The sequence below is a fragment of the Emydura macquarii genome, unplaced genomic scaffold (genome assembly GCF_026122565.2).
Source record: "Emydura macquarii macquarii isolate MOO-44397 ecotype Brisbane River unplaced genomic scaffold, CSIRO-AGI_Emac_v2 contig_2473, whole genome shotgun sequence".
In the NCBI taxonomy this organism is placed as follows: Eukaryota; Metazoa; Chordata; order Testudines; family Chelidae; genus Emydura; species Emydura macquarii.
Genome location: NW_027132610.1, coordinates 27,431,888 through 27,449,000, shown reverse-complemented (window position 1 = coordinate 27,449,000; position 17,113 = coordinate 27,431,888).

Below are 17,113 nucleotides of genomic sequence, written 5' to 3'. Positions count from 1 at the left end.
TGCATATATATATGAATAAAGATTCCTCCCAGCTCCAGAATCTCGATACGGTGTTCTTTTTCACATAACTATTCAGGAGTAGCTTTATAATTGGTTTCACTTTAAATACCTAAATTAAATATACATATATAATGCAAGGCAAATTTGTATCATACCTTGTTGCAACAGCATGACACTTCTCAAAGTAACATTGCTGATTTATACACAATATGACTGATTTTAACTCATATCTGTGATTTATACGTCAGGGTTTTATGTAGTCTGAGTATTAAGATCTATTTTATGAATCCCAGTTTATTTGTTAAAGAAGACTGATTTACTAGACAGATTTATTAATCATGGCTTGGAAATTCAAACCAAGTTTTGGTTTAAAGTCTTATATTTATAAATTGGATGCTTAAATCAAATTCCAATTTATACATAATGGGATTGGGACTAGAGATGTGCAGACAGTAATATATCCAGTATCTGCTTCTACCTGAGGATACCAAAATATGTCCTGCTCTTCATAAGTAACTTAATTATTGCTCAGCTAGATGGGAGAAAAAAGCTAACTTTAATCAGCTGCTACCCTTTGGGCACATTCTGGGGTCAAGCAGACAAATTGAATGCCCCAATCTAGAATTTTGTAATGTGTGTAGGTTTGACTTACACATTTAAAAAATGGGTAAAATCTTGGCCCACTAGGAGTTTTCCATTGATTTTAATGGGGCCAGAATGTCACCTTCTGTTCTTTCTCCCCTGCCCAGAGATAGGACAGAGAGATAATATTAGTTTGTTTTTTTTTTCTCTACCACCCTTTTTCAATAAATATTCACACAACTGTATATTTTAAAATTTCCAAACGTTACCTGTTAGAAACAAGCAAGAGCCAAGTATTTAAAGAATGCAATCAATGAGGAACCAGGTGACAGATATATAAAAACTGACTTTTTAGAAAACTCATCTAACAGCAACAAATATTAAAATTCATTAAAAACACTTTTCTGGCTTAGCTTGAAGATCCAGGTTCACTTAACTGAAAGCGATATGGCCAAAAGCTACACTTTCCAATCACCTTCTTGAATAATCTTTGACTCCAAATAAGCCTTATATGTAACCAATATACGAAGCATACCTTGCCAGTGTGTCAGTACCAAAAGACTGGAAGCTGTTCTATTTTATTCTTTGGCCTTGGCTCCCAATGTTATTCCTGTCTTGTTACTTTTAGTAAAGGTCATAGTTCTGATAATATTTTGTCTTCTAGTTCAAAATTAGTCCTTTCATTGGAAGGGACATGCCGGGGATGTTTTTGTGTGCTTGCCCTTCAAATATTTTGTATATTTATTTGCTTTTTTTTCCCCCCTGTAGTCATTTAGTTGTATGAAACCTTTTTGGGCTTAGTATTAACTACAGGCCTAAGTGGAAAACCTAAAATGTTTCTGCAGACTAAGTATCTTTCAAAGAGCATAATGTAGGAATGAAATGCTCAAAATAATGTATTTCAGAAACAGAATCAAGACGGAGGTTCACTTTGCTTTATAGAAGGGGTTGCTACGCTGAAGATAAATGCCTTCTGTTGCAATGCTTTTCTGAGGTACAGTACTTTACATCTAATGCCAAATAGCCTCATTTGGAGAAACATGAGTCTGTCCTTTGGCAATGGGGAGGGTAAGTGGTTGCAGTAGCACCTCTCTCAATCCACCTTCTCACAAGACATTCTTCAGTGGAGTAAGCTTCCTTTTGTGTTTGCCCATGTACTTTTTACTCTCTCTGCAGAAATCCCTCCACATCTGTTTAACAGTCCCTTCTCCAGCTGAGAGAAAGGTATTGATGGATTGCAGAGTCCTGTCCCACATTCTGTTATTCTTGGCAGCACGTTCCCCTTCACAGCTTCCGTACCTAAGAGTACAGCAATGGCAAGTATCTTTGTTCCAACACTTTATTCTCTTGTAGACTAAAACAAATAGAACTGCTTTGATATGACAAGCACTCACATTAAGGCCCTTGAATCTGCCCCATGGGGTGGCAGCTGACACAATGAAAAGCACCCTAAGCAGCATGCAATGTTGTGATGTGGAGGCAAACGTAGCCACATGAGCAGTACAGATGTCAAAAGCAAAAGCAGACACTTGAGAAACCGGGGGGGGAGGGGGAATTGTTTTGCTTTATTTTTTTATGTAGCAAAATAGGTATGTTTTTTTAATACCTTCACCAGCACCACAAAAAAGGATGCTTTTGAAAATGCAATTTGCACTAGAATTTGAATAGTATATACAATAAGTACAGTTGCTCAGGGTTATTAGTAGAGGTAGGCAAAAAAGGTTCTTGAACAATTGCCCTGAACTTCAGATAAGTACCTAAAACAATCTGAACCTGTAATACTGTTAAAAGTGTTTAGATAAGTACTCCTCTTATTTTGTTCCATCTCCTAATAGACCCCCGCCAACTCCACATTTTGCTAACACATCCATTGCTTGCAGCTTCTAAGTGGTATATGTCACAAGGCTTCCTGAAAAGTGATATCCCAGGATGTGCTTCTGACCTAGGGAACTTCAGTGCTGAATACTTTCATGGAGCTTTAGCCTAGACTCAGCAGGGCTCGAAGCCTGGTGATAGCCTTACAGTCCTACCACAGTGCGGAGATCAGTAAAGGTAAATCCATTGAGGAGCTGGAGAAGGGTGTAAGGAATTGAGATCAGGGAGTGGGAAACAGTGGAGGGGGGAAGGAGAGAGAACTGTGAGGAGGAACCAAAAATAAAGAAATGTTTACAAGTTCATGCCAGAGGTGATTGTGCTGGGATGGTGGGAGAGTTACAGTGATCATATTGGAGGGTGGGTTGCAAGGAAGGCAGGAGAAGCACTGGACACAGAAAAAGAAAAAAGAAGACACCCCGAAAAGTGTGAGCTAACTTGGATAAGAGTTCCAGCTAAAAGGGACTCATTCTAATCAAAACTTCTAGAGATTCACCCAGTATTAAGCATTAGTGATTATTTATTAATGCCCAGCTCACACTAGAGCTTTAGGTGGGTGCACAGTGTTCAGGCTAGGGCATCAAGAGCCTTCTGCTTCAGTGGATGACCTGCAAAAGGACCAGGCAGGATTGCTAAGAAAGAATGTTTCTTACTTCCTCTGGGCTCTTAGCGCTCCAGAAGGGGTTAGGATGTGGAAGGAACTACTATTCAGAGGAGAGAGTAGGCTGTGTCCCACAATGGAATATTATAATGGCTGTTCTCCTCCCCGCATGCATTCTGCCCTGAATGTTCCCCCTGGTGTGGTTAGGAACTATGCTACCTCTTACTATGAGTGGTGCCAACTGAGACCTTGGACTCCAACTGAACTTTAAAAATCAGTAGTAGCAGGGATAAGAAAGTGAAGGCTTGACACAGATGTTCTTTTTTTTTTTTTTGCTCTGATCAGTCTGGCTTTGTCTCTGATTACTTGAGAGGAGTGATGAGTTTGAGTTACTAGTCAAATGCCAAGTCATCACTATAAATGTCTGTATATATTTTTGTGAGAGTCATTTCAAGCGGAGAGGCAGAGAGAGACTTTATTGGATTTATCATGAAGGGAGGAAGACGAGGCAAGATAAATATTAAAACAAACACATCAAAGAGTCAAACGGTGAGTGTGATGTAAATAGCTTGCAAGAGTAATAAGGTAAATCATAAGGGAGGATTCAGAGATTCCAGGGCTACAAGAGACTTAGCCTGACCTGTTCCATAACACAGGCCATAGAACTTCCACAAATTAATTCCTAGAGCATTTATTTTTGAAAAACAACAAATCTACCATAACCTTTGGTAAAATGTTTCAAAGGTTAATTATCCTCGTAGTTAAAATGTACTCCTTATTTCCAGTCCAAATTTGTCTACCTTCAACTTCCAGCCATTGGATCATGTTTCTCTTTAAGATTGAAGATCCCATTATTAAATATTTGTTTCCCATATAGATACTTATAGACTGTAGTTAGTTGGATACTCTTTAACCTTTTCTTTATTAAGCTAAATAGACTCTGCTCTTTGAATCTGTCACTATAAAGCATCTTTTTTGGTCCTTTACTCATTCTGAGGGCTCTTATTTGCCCCTTCTCCAATTTATCAACATCTATCTTGAATTGTAGACACCAGAACTGGATACAGTATTCCAGCAGCAGTCACCTCAGTGCCGAATACAGGCAGAATAATTCCTCCACTTCCTACCTGAGATTCCTCTGTTTATGCAACTGAGAATCACATTAGCTGATTATCCTCAAAGACCCCCAAATCTTTTTCAGTCAGTCCTTCCCATGACAGTCCCCCATCTTGTAAGTATGACCTACTCTCTTTGTTCCTAGACATATAAATTTACATTTAGATATATTAAAATGCATATTGTTTGCTTGTGCTCAGCTTACCAAGTGATCCAGATCGCTCTGTATCAGTGACCTGTCATCTTCATTATTTACCACTTCACCAATTTGTCTGACAGCTGCAAACTTTATCAGTGATGATTTTATATTTTCTTCCAGGTTATTGATAAAAATTTTAAATAGAGTAGGGCCAAGAATCTATCCCTTCAGGAATGCACTAGAAACTAAGAGTAAAAAAAGAAAAAGAAATACTAGTGGAAGTACATATAAACTGAAAGCAAATATTAAGGGAATAAGGGAAATATTAGGGGAGAAGATGGCAAAATAACAAAAATATACAAGTAGTGAAGGAATAAAAAAATAATAAAGTATGTTTACACCTGCTGGATACAAATAAAGAAACCACTAAAGTAAGACAAATCTTAAAGTAATAGAAAGGAAGAACTAAGACAACTGCTGGGAATAAGGCAAAGACTTGGAATAAGACATATACTGCAAATGTGGCAGTCAGAATACAACAAAAGGCTGAAGGCAGATGAAGTGGAAATGAAAGCAGAGACATCTTTTGAGTAAGAGCAGTGAGTCTGGGACAGATTTGAGGGATACACATAAAATGATAGAACTCAATTACATGAAGGGGAGCATTTTGCAACCTTTAAGCATGAAAAAATGGTCCTGCAGTATCTTGAACTTTTTTATTAGCACTTTAAGACAATTTATTTTTTTAAATTTCCGTTGAGACATGGTGTTTATTGTATATAACTGAAGGGGATTTGTTTATTTGTGAGCCCAGGATGGAACTGAAAAAAATGATATATATATGTTTTTCAGAATGATTTGCACCAGTATGAATCCTGCAGATGATCCACAAATATATTTTATTGTTGCTGTTAGTTATTATTTGTAATGTGGGAATGCCCAAAGGCCATGTTCAGGACCGGGGCCTTGATTGTACTAGGTTCTGAAAAAACACACAAGAAGACACAGCCACTTACACTCTGATTTGAAACTAGACATAAGTGTAACAAGTAAGAGGAAGGAGGCAGGAGAAGGATAATCATAATACAATCACACAGATTTCTAGGTTAGCTATTGCACAGCTTGATGGTTCCTAATCAATTGAAATACATGATCTGTTTTGATCTCAGGAGGCCGGAGCTTTCCAACCTTTATATATCCCCAGATTCATAGATTCTAAAGCCAGAAGAAATCATTGTGATCATCTAGTCTGACTTCCTGTATAACGCAAGCCGTAGAACTTCCCAAAAATAATTCCTAGAGCATGAACTTGCAAGGAAATGAAATGATCACATGAGAGCAAATGCTGGCAATGTTTGCAATTGTGCAGTTGTCTTTAGGGTTAACATAGCTGGATTGCTGCTGGGCCTGATCATTTGTAATGGGGAGCAAGAGCAAGACACTTTTCTGGAGTCAAGTGGGCTACCAAAATAAATTTGGAGTCTTTCTCCTAAATTAGCTGATTTCTGTCCAAATCTTCAACTGGTGCCAGAATAAAGCCACTTTTCATGGGACAAAAAAGGAAGATGTAATCCTTCAAAATATCAGGGCCAGTTGGAAGGTTTTGGTGGTGACAAAAGAGGATAAGGAAAAGATCAAAGCATGACTTCATGCTCTTTTTCTCTCTCTCCCATGAAACACCAAATACAATAGCGCAGTTCTTTGTCTGCCAGTTTTGCTTGCAACCAATACATTCAATTAAATGAGCTCATTCACCAATTTTTGAGTCTAATTGTGTTAAACTATTGGATTATGAATTTAAACATGTTTCATGCTGTTGGCAGCATGACAGGGTGGAATTTAAAGCTGATTAGGAGTTGGGAAAGGGGTTGGCTACCAGTAAATGATGGGTACGTTTCAGTGCTCCTGTAGTCTTTTCCAGGGATGTTTTGTCTTTTATCTGGATGCTTCAAAATTTCACTCTGCTTTCATTACAGAGAGATCAATTTAAAAAAAAGAAATCACACTTTTGATGAATATATGTTGTCTTCTGGTATTACCAGAAATACTTTAACTGAAACTGACCACATTAATTGACATACTATATACTATATATATATATTCAGTTTTCTTTGCTTCCTTCACTGGGGCACTTTCACACAACAACAGGGGAATAAAAAATATTTTTTTAAATAGGGAATGGTGATGTTAAAATTGGCATGGGGAAATCCAAGGCAGGGGTGGTATTCTGGAATTACTTGTCATTAATGGCTCTGAAACTGGCTCGATTTCAAGTTGATGGTGCCCCATTTAAATTATATTACATCAAAAAATTCAGACTTTCCCTTGCAAGTTCCTAGGAGAGTTGGTGAGAAACCAAACCGCTGACCACATGAATCAGAATGATAGCCCAGAGATTGCCAACCCAAAGCAAGCAGCCAGTCAAGTGGGGACATTGGTGGAGTGGGACTGGGAGTGAAAAGGATTCAGATGATTTGAAAAGGAGAATGTGAATTACAAATTGTGAGGAACAAAGCTGACATTGGAATGAGGCAAAATAGATTTTCATACACAAAGGGAAACCTATGAGTTTGAGGAGGAGTCAGACACAGAAAAAAATAATCTTCTAACCAAGATCAAATAAGGAAGGGGAAAAATCTAACAGAAAAGAGAAGAACAGAGAGTTAAAGAAGATGAAGAAAACAATTGAGAAGGGAAATGAGGAAGGAGAGAGAAGGAGGAATATTTAGAGCTGCATAACTGCTCAAGATGAATATGATGGTCATATGAACTAAACAGAACTCATTTCAAGAGTTCTTTATGCTGATCTGTCATTCCATTGCTCATTTAATTTCTATCATTTTATGTAATCCAGGGGTTTGTCCATACTTATCATGGTAACTGAGTGCCTGACTTGTGCTTCTTACAGACTTTTTTCAATCCTTTTTTATTGTGCCCATCGCAAACAGACAAAACTGGATATTGAGACTATATGAAAAGGATTCTTATAGTCAGGCGTGTTAGTGTTGATCCGGAAGATGTGCTATTAAAAGAGCAAGTGTAAGCTTCCTACCCAAAAGTGGGAATGTGTGGGAATGAGACTCTGTCCTTGGCTTTTGTCATACTTTCTGATGTTCGCTGGCTGTTTCTTTTAGTAGGTTATCCTCCTCAGCTCCCCCATTCTCTCTGGAGGTCCCCTGGGGGGTCCATTCCTAGGCTTCCTACTCTTCTGTGGATGAACTCATCCATTCTCACTGTAACCCTGCTGTCAGACAGAGCCAGCAGCAGCAAAGGGCTGGGTTCTCTATCTAGGGGTTCCTGTAAAAATGTAAAAATGATACAACACCAAACCGGTACGAGCCCCCACCCAGTCACCTGGGAAACCACACACCATCCCCTGGACAACCCAAAAGGCTATACTTCCCCTCTTGCAAACACAGAGTCTGAGTGCAGAAAGTAAACCCCTTAATAAATAAAAGGAAGGAAGTAAAACACTATGAGGCGAACCCACCCCATCCCAGAGTACATGGGGCAGATCCTTCACCTCTCGCTTCTTACTTTCCCCCTGCCCCACAGTCCATCGTAGTTGCAATGTCCACTTCCCAGATAGGGGGGCTCAGCTAGTCCCCTTCTGGGGGCTCCCGCCTGACACGGGCTTGATTGGTCCCCTTCGCAATCTCCTGCCATCTGTGGGCCCTGCCCGCTGCTGCTTCTTCCACCTCCAGCCCTCACTGAGTCTCCTCTGCTAGCTCCTCCCACCTTCTGCCGGTGCTGACCGCGGCTGGCTCCTGCCACCTTTGGGCCTCGCCAGGTCCCGTCTGCTGGCTCCCATCGTACTGGCTCCTACTGTCTCCAGGCCTTGCCAAGTCCCCCTCTGCTGGTGGTCAGTCTCTCGAGTTTTCCCACTTCCTTTAGTGGTTTCAGCTCTTAGTGAGTTTCAGCTGTCAGCTCTCATTCTCTACTGACACGGGAGAAATGTCCCTACTTTTTAACAAAACAAAAGGCTCCAAAATGAATCATTAGTTTTACCTCTTAACACTGGGAGGAGATAGTCAATCCATACTTGAGACGAGCCCTTTGTCAGGGCAGACACAGCCCCTCCCCCCACTACCTTTTACGGTCTCCAGCATCCAAATGCCTCCTTTGCTGCATTCTGTTCAGATGATAGTAACTCTTTCATCAAAACAAACTAAGCACAGTTCTACTGCCATTGGGTTATACAATAGGGAGATAACATTTCATTACCCTTGCAGTTAACACTCCAGTGATTTGTAACCCAATACCAGCCAAAACTGACCATTTCCCATCATGCTGCTTAGCACCTAGGTGGGCTTATGCAGCTACAGAGTCCACTCAAATAAAGTGCCCTCCCTTTCAGCTGACTGAGCAGGAGGAGGCCCAGTCAGACCTTGCTTACATCACAAATTAAACTACCATCTTTATGTCAAAGACTTACAAATCTATGTTTCTACTGCTGCTCCATCCAATCTTGTCTTTCAGCCTGTCCCCCTGACATCTCTTCCTGGATAATGTCTTCCTGGCAAACATTTTCAACAAAACTGAGCTGTTTTATCTTTCCTCCTAAACCCTTTTCACTCCCCTTTCCTTATCACTGTTGATTACACTGTCCTTTTACTCCCTGTCACTCAATATCATAACCTGGAATTCAACTTTCTTGTTCCTCTTCCTTGCCTCACATATCTAAACCATTTCCAAATCCTCCTTCTCCTTTCTCCATAACATTTCTAGTATCTAACCCTTCTTTTCTGATGAGCCTGTTGGAGGCCCAGTACAATTTGAGTTGCTTGACCTCTGTCCTACAGGCTTAGCATAGCATTCAATTGCTTGCTTGGCTATTCTGACCCCTGTAGCATGACATCTTTCAGTTGGCAGAGACTGAATAACAGTATAGATGTCTCAGTTTCTGCATAGCATGGCGCATAATAAGACAAAATACAGATAGTGTATGCTTGCAGGTGCACATAGATAACGGTGATGGGAAAACAAGTTATCCTTGAACGTCTGGTGTACATTGTTTTATTGCCAAGGGGCATACTTTTACTCCACCCCTCCTATCACCAGATGTTGTTTTGGTGACCCCAATTATTATGGTGAGAATGGAATGTAGTTAAAGTGGAAACCCAATCTAGGTAATTAGCATATATGATAATGAGAGAGATAATTAGGTGAAGATTGTTTATGGAAGGGTATAAGTAGTTACCACTTAGACAAAGGAGGGCGCTCCATCAACACCTGACTCTGCGGGAGGTGCTGCCTGTTGGACCAGAGGATCCACTGACTGCCTGGCGGGGCCCCTGAAGAAAGCTGTTCCTGTATACAGCCTTCTGAGTGACTGCTTAGCACTCCAGGCTTAGTGAGTATGATATTTTGTAGTTAATTTTAGGCTTTGTATCTAACTAGTGTATTTATAGAAAACCTTGCACATTAAACCTTATTGATCTGCAAATCGGGCCTACCGTGTCTCACTGGTATCCACACTGATCACAAAGTGTCCAGAACCAACAGAGCCCTTCTCGTCACATTTCTTGACTATAACAATCTCTTCCACCTTGACATTCTTGATGCACTAATGGTCCTGCTCCAATCCATATACGGCATAGCTGCTAAAATCATCTTCCTTGCCCATCAATTGACTCTTGTCACCTCTCCAAGCCCCTTTCAATCTTGTTGCTGGATCCCTGTTTTCTGTTGCAATACATTTTGTTGCTTCTCCTCCCCTTAAACATTCTTCACAACTGTCCCTTCCTACTTATCTGCTCTTTTTTATCATGCCCCCCTCCATTTTGCCAGTGATGCCATTTGTCTGTTTCTCTTACAAATATCCCCATGCTTTTTTCTCTACTGCCCTGTAACATATACTGAACATCTTCCCCAATTTAATTCCTAGGAGCATTCATTGTTTTCTCCTCTTTCAAATCCTTCCTCAAGTATCAGTTGTGCTATGATGTCTGTAAGATGTCAGACAAGTGATGACTTGACTGAGCAGTAGTTGGTGGATAGTTCACTTATTTATTTAATGATAATAATAAAAAAACTAGGATGATCTGACACCATCCAGGTGTAACATGGGATTTTATTGTTAACCTCATCCTCTCCCTCTCCTCGTATTGATTCTCAAACTTAAGTGTTCTGTCTAGCCTTAAGTTAATTCTTTGGGCCAGGGACCTTGACTACCTGTGTATGTGTGCACACAATGGGACTGTGAAGCTAATATGGACCTTTCAGCACTGCTGCAATACAAATAGTAAATAACAGACTTTCCAAATGGTAAATAACATGTTTTCCAAACATGCAGATATTTAACGGCATGTTTAAAACAGGTGCAAAATAAGTAAATGGACAAACAATTGTGATTTAAGAAAGAGGAAAAATACAAACTCCATGCACAGCTGTTCATGTTGCATGTAAAAGCACAGGTATGTTTTTTTTTTTTTAAATCTAACTATTAGTATTCAGTATGACTTATTCAGTGTTTACTGCCAAATTTGCACAAGTCCTAGGCAAAAAAATAATTTTTCCATTTTGCCAGGCTTGATTGTCTTTTATGGAAGAGTTTAGAACCTCACTAGGAAAGCCACCCTCTCTTTTTGGAAAAAGACTGCACCAAAGCAATTGTATGCAGTCATCTTGATTCAGATAATGGAAGGAGTGGGGGCAAGAGAGTGAACAGAATTAACTATGCCCATTAGATATAGACCTCATAACTCCACCTTCTAGATGGAATTTTGTTGTAGCCTTTCATTGTTGTGAAATCCATAGAAATGTCTAAATGAAATGAATTATTAAGATTTAAGAGAATATAACCCACACCTTGCTTTCTGTATATTTATATGCACACTCTGTTTCAACGGGCCTTTAAATGGACACCTTATTTCACATTTTCTATTTGGACATTTGCAGAGTATACAGCATCCACCGACATTAGCTCTTTGGTGACAGTAATGAAAATACTAATGGAATTCTGCCTTGACCTACAATCAATCACTCTGATTGGCAAATTACATTAAAATAATGATCTGTGTGTGTATTAATTATGAAATAGTCACTGCAATTGCACAAAAAGTTGAAATATGAAGTATGTTATTAATATATTGAAGATCATTCATTTGTATACTGATCTTATATTCTGTAGCTATGGGAGTAGTTCCAATGATTTCCTGAGAGTGGCTGAAAGACCTGGGCATAAATAGATGGGAAAAACAGAGCAAGAGGCAATGTGCTGAAGGTGTAGTGCGCTCATATATTGTAGAAAGGAAATGATTAGTAGTTGCTCTGCTAACAGCTTGTCTGAAACTCTAAAATAGCCTCCCAAAGGATATCAGAGAGAGTCCTATCCTTGAGGTTTTCGGGTCACACTGTAAAACACTCCCACCTCTTTCCTATAGATTTCTCTAAAGAGCTAGAAAAAAGGGGGAGAATGTGCCCAATATTAATAATAGTTGTGAGTTAACCTGCATCAAGACAAAGAATGTGCTCAAAATAGGGGACCAGATTACACCTAGAGCAAGATAGACCACTGAACTAAGTGCCAACCTCTCACTGTATTTTGTAACTGCAGGTCCATGTGCAGGGTGGTGTATGTCCCTACCACTGATCACCACTGGATAGAATCAGAACTGATATAGTATTTCATTGGGCCATATATTGTGGGTGCTGCAAGGGTTTTCACTTTACTTTTTTTACTGAGTTCTACTCTGTAGCTCCAGTGAAGTTTCAGTTTGCCACTGTGTACAGCACAGCGAAAACCCTTAGCCTTCTCGATGGCCAGAGACTTCTTCCAAAGACGCTATTGATATTAATTAATAACAGAGAATTTCTCAAACGGCCCTAATCAAACCTCAAAGGAATTGTTATTGTGTAATGGCTGCAACAGGGGGCTGGGAGTTGGAACGCCTAGATCATATTCTTGGCTCTGCCACAGTAGTGAGCAAGTTATTTACCTTATAAACTTTCTTTGCTTCAGTTTGCACATCTGTAAAATGAGGATGATAAAACCCTATCTATGTTAGAGAGATGTTGTGAAACTTAATTACTGTATGTAGTACTCTTTGATATTTCCTTATGAGAGGGGCCCGAGAAATGCAAATTTTTATTATTAAATTTTTCATTTCACTTAAAGTCAGTCACTTATTTTTAAATATACACTAAATACAACATTTCTCGCTCTGACATTTTATTTTACAGCTGAGCGCTTAAAATTACTTTTCCCAGTGTTAAAAATATATGCTCTTCAGCTCTTGGAACTGATTAAATAAAATCTTTTTAAACTGGAAGTTGAAACACTTTATCAGACACAGACAGAAGCTACAAAGTAAATTCAATGGACTCACCTTTGCCCCTAATAGTAATAAAGTGGAATCCAGACACTACAGCTGCAAGCAGAATAATAAAAGGGTCGAGCATATATCCTCCATAAAGTTGCTTCATCTGGAACAGCAGGTCTTTGCATGAATAAACTTGCAAATAAACATGGGCTAAGGTTTGCTGAAGTATCCCTCCCTCTTTCTTTGTGGCCTTTGTTCAAGAAAGTAAATTTGGTGCACTGTCACACTGGCTGGATTGGGGGGGGGGGGGTGGCATTTATTATATTGTTTGACATCAGCATGTCAAAATCATAATAATTCATGTAAGATATGCCATGTCAGGTACTGTTAGAAAGGCTATAATGTGCTAAGGAAGATGATAATGATTATGTTCATGTTTTATATGTGTAATGGAAGTTATGGATATAGTTGCTATATCTGTATTTCAAATTGTGCTGTGCCTGGGTAACACCTCAGACAGGATGGCTATAACAATAGCCTGTTTAATGGCCCATTAAGACATTCACAGGTGCAAGGGGCCCTGGGAGAGAAGCCAGGGATATACCTGATGAGTCACCAGGACTTGCTCATGTGACTCTGGACTCCATTTTGGTTCCTGTAAAATTCTACAAGCAGCATGGAAAAAAGCCAGAGGACATAAAAGGGAGAGGTCTGGGATCCATTTTGTTTTCAGTCATCACCTATCTCTGGATCAACTCATCTACTGAAGCTGTGAAACAAAGGACTGAGACCCATCCAGATACTGGATGTACATCAGAGGGACTATACAAGCCTGCAAACTCCACAGTTCTTCTAGAAACCTGATATATATGTTCTTTCAAATCATTTGTATGTATCTGATTGCTTTAATCCTTTAACATTTCTCTTATAGTTTGTTTTTTTTTTTTTTTTTTTTAATAATAAACCTTTAGTTTTAGTTACTAAAGGATTGGGGCAGCGTGGTATTTTTGGTAAGATCCAAACTTGTATTGATCTGGTATAGTGGCTGACCCTTTGGGGTCAGGAGAAATCTTTTTGGTAAAGAGCATAAAGTTTTAAATAACTGGTTTCTTAACTGGACGTAGTGGCTGATTGGGAACCAAAGACTGAAATGCAGTAGAGGGGGCTGTGTGTCTTTGTATATTGGCTTCTTGATAACCAGTGTGGGGAATCAGAAGCACTGTTTGTGGCTGATTGGGAAGCCTGACTTCAGTGTCACCCACCAGTGCTGGAAGAATCTGCTCTCCTTTTACAGCCTGCCCTGACCTTGGACAGGTGACATGTACTATCTCACTCCTTCTATGGAGACCACAGTTAGAAGTGAGCAGAGTATAAAAAAAAAATTACCCCTTACCATGCAGGAAAATACTAGAACTGAATGTTCTCAACTTTAAACAAAATATGCTAAAAAAGCTACACTCTCACAAAGTGAAATCAAAGTCTCAAATAACTTCAAAAAAGACCCACAGCATTTGGGATTCTCCTAGCAGACAAGAGAAATACCACAGTTATTGACAGAACTTTCTAGTATATCAGGAAAATGTACTCTTTGAAATCATATCCAAATTCTTCAACGGATCTGTGTTAAAACAGCAGTATGAAGAAAGTAAATAATCTCAGAGCATTAATTATGGTGATACTACAGTGTCATATTTCCTTCTGTTTAAAGCAGTGGTACCCTGGATGCCGCATAAACCTAAGAATAACTTTGTGGGGGCCAAACAGATTCCACATATTTTAGTAAGATTTAAAGTCACCTGTATTGAATTATATTTTAAGTTCAGCTTGTTTCATATGTATTTAGCTAGGCTGTTTCTATGAAGAGTATTGTCTATTTACACATTTATGTAAACTAAAATGATGTAAACATGACAACAAAATGCTAATGAATTGTCTGTTAATATACTGTGTTGAAGCAGGCCACAAGCCTTATGAAATGCTCTGGTGGGCCATATACAGCTCGTGGGCCATCAGTTGGGCATCCCTAGTTTACAATATAAAATAAGCTAAACATTGCTTTTAGATAAGACAAGTGTCCTAATATTTTAGCCAGAAGGAAATTTTGGTTTGGTTCATCTGGTAAAACATCTGTCTACCGAGCACAAGGATCATAGCTTAAGTCTCAAATGCATTAGTGCTGATTAGAGCTGGGTGGAATTTTTCAGCTAAAAAACATTTTTCATCCAAAAATGCAGATTAAGAATTCATATGAATTTTGTTGAATTGCTTTGGTTAATTTTTTAACCAGAATGTTTTTCACTCTGACATTTTCTATATGAAATCTTTTGGGTTTCTTGTTTCAAAACGGCTTGTCATCTCAAAAATTTCTTTATTTAAAAGTAATTAATGTTTTAAAGCACCAAAAGTGAAACAAATTGATTTTTATATGAACCAATAAAATATTTGGTTTGTTTGTGACTTTTTGAGTTACCAAAAATTTTATCTTCAATTGGGCCTCAAACCATTTTTTTCCCCAAATTTCAGGACTGTTAGCAAATTGAAATTGTTGCACACTCAAAAAAAAAAAGATGGTTAAGTATGCTCACTGGTTATGTCTATCCAGGCCAAATTTTTCAGAAGTAGGAGACTAAAGTTGTCAATTTAATACTACAGTTAGGCACCTATTTAGGCAACTAAGAGCCTGATCATGCAGTTTTAAAGTCAATGAGAGTTTTGCTATTGATTAAATGGGAATAGGATTAGGACCTGAGAGACTTGGCATCAGATTTTCTGGAAATGTAAATTGCTGTAGCTTCATTAAAAGAGTTTTGGTGCTTACACCCTCTGAGAGGCTGAATCACCATTTTCAATAGGGCTGAGCACTCCAGAGGCTCTCTCTGACTTCACTGGGAGATGAGAAGCCTAACTCCAAGAAAGAGATCTTGGAGTCATTGCAGAAAGTTCTCTGAAAACATTCACTCAGTGTGCAGCAGCAAAAAAGCTAACAGAATGTTAGGAACCATTAGGGAAACAATAGATAATAAGAAAGAAAATATCAAATTGCCTTTTTATAAATCCATGGTACTCCCACATCTTGAATTCTGTGTGCAGATATGGTCGCCCCATCTAAAAAAAAGATGTACTGAAATTGGAAAAGGTGCAGAAAAAGGCAACAAAATGATTAGGGGTATGGAACATCTTCCATCTGAGGAGAGATTAAGAAGATTGGGACTTTTCAGCTTGGAAAAGAGACTACTAAGGGGAGGTATGATAGAGGTCTATAAAATCATGACTGGTGTGGAGAAAGTAAATTAGGAAGTGTTATTTACTCCTTCTCATAACGCAAGAACTCGGGGTCACCAAATGAAATTAATAGGCAGCAGGTTTAAAATGAACAAAAGAAAGTATTTCTTCACACAGTGCACAGTTAACCTGTGAAACTCTTTGCCAGAGGATGTTATGAAGGCCAAGAATATAACAAGGTTCAAGAAAGAACTAGATAAGTTCATGGGGAGTAGATCCATTAATCTATTAGCCACGATGGGCAGGGATACAAAACCATGTTCTGAAGTGTGCCTACCCTCTGTTTGCCAGAAGCTGGGAATGGGTGACAGAGGATGGATCACTTAATGATTACTTATTCTGTTCATTCTGTCTGAAGCACCTGGCATTGGTCACTGTTGGAAGACAGGATACTGAACTTGATGGACCATTGGTCTGATACTCTTCTTATGTAACATTAGGCACTGTTTTCTTGAACATTTTGGTCTTAGTTTGTCTCAGCTGGTGGATTTAATGTAACTTAATAACAGCATCATGATCCATCAGAATAAGGCCAAATAGTGAAATATTTGTAGGACTTAAACAATAAACAGATATCACCCAGTCAGATCTTCTCAGTACCGGTACTGGATATGCTGGAATCTACTTTAACCTTCACGGTGTTGGAACTCTCTGAGATAACTCAAGATCCCATTGATTATGTCAAAATGTGTATCCTATGTCTGTCTGGACCAGCATATCTCCTCTGACTGATCCAGTATCATGAACACATGGAGAAGAAACTGTCTGGGAATGAGAGAACTCAGACTTGAATAAAGGGCTGATACTGAGAATATCTCATTGGGTGATCAAATATCTGGAAAGACTCATAGAGACTTGATAGGATATGTGAGGAAAGTGGGTGATAAAGACTCACTTGAGAGTGATGTGCTAGTAACCTCTCCTTTCTAGGTAGTTGACATGTTGAGTTTATCACGGAATGCTAATGGCACCTTTCTACACGGATGAATAACTGGAGGGACGTACTTGTTTATCTAGATTATATGTTCACCCTGCAATCAACTCAATCGCTGGAACAGGTCCTGATATTCCTGAAAGAGTACCTCATAGCCAGGTGCAGTATAATCTTGTAGTGAGAGCACCCTTTTTACCAAATTGAGTTTCTCACATGCAGCCAGGCCCAAAATTGGTGTCAGCTCTCTGGTCTTAAAATGAAAGGGAGCCTATATATGGTGTTTTTATGGTTAATGCTAGCGAAGCATTGCCCCTTCACTGGTA